Source organism: Echinops telfairi, unplaced genomic scaffold (assembly GCF_000313985.2).
Source record: "Echinops telfairi isolate 266 unplaced genomic scaffold, ASM31398v2 ScPeMD7_7458;HRSCAF=8496, whole genome shotgun sequence".
NCBI lineage: Eukaryota > Metazoa > Chordata > Mammalia > Afrosoricida > Tenrecidae > Echinops > Echinops telfairi.
Window position 1 is genome coordinate 350,926 of NW_022111358.1, and position 1,056 is coordinate 351,981.

A 1,056-nucleotide genomic window follows, 5' to 3' on the forward strand; every position below is an offset into this window, starting at 1 on the left:
GATTAACCATGATAAACGAGGGTTCACTGTATATGCATAGATGGAGCTCAGAATGAACATTGGTGAAGATAAGTCATATATGTATATATGTAAACAATGCCCCCTAGAGCTCACCAGCTTTGATGGTAAATAGGATCATATTAACACTAATACTAGAATTTTCCAGGATCAAATTCAACTTACCTAATCACAGGGTCACAATGCCATTGTCTCAACGTATCAAAAGACACCCAGCTGCTATATGGCATAGGATGCAGTGGTCTCTCTTGTTCTCAAAAAACATGTGTATTCACTTTCCTGAGCTCTGGCCTTCGCTAAGAAGTCTGCTGTCTGAAACTATCTAGGAATGTCCTTTAAACTACCTCTCCTGTCCGGGCCTTGAAAAGGGTGCCCCTGTACTGATGCTGCGCTAGGCTCAACTCCCACCACTTCTTGCTGACTGCCAGACTCTAAGGACATTTCCCCTGCGGTCCTAGCAGAAAGTTCAAGGACGTTCCTCTCCTTTCTTTCAGGATTAATTTTATTTTCTTTGGCTCCAAAGTAAAGGAATTGAAATCAGCCTATTGGGAACATATTAATTAGAAGAAAGCTGCATATTGACTTCACATAAAAGAAAGTCCAGGATAAAAATTAAGAACTTAGAGTATTGCTACCCACGGCAAATATGAACTTCTCCATGATGACTCTCATCACTTGCAGGGGCTCCTGAAAAAACACTGCCATCGAGGCTCTGCTACTTCGTGGTAACTGCATCTGTTACAGAATAGAACCATTCTATGGGGTTTCCAGGCTCTCATCTTTACAGAAACAAATCACCAGGTCTATCCTCCATGGTGTTGTTGGATGGATTTGAACCATCAACCTTTACACTCATAGTTGGATGCAAACCATTTCTACAACCCAGGGACCTCCAACCCAGCTACTTTTGAATCTGTAATATGTACAACCACTGCTGCCAAGGTGATTCTGGCTCGGAGTGACCCCAGTGGACAGAGCAGAGCTGTCTCACTGGGTTTCTGAGGCTGCAAATCTTCACAGGAGCAGAAAGCCTGCCCT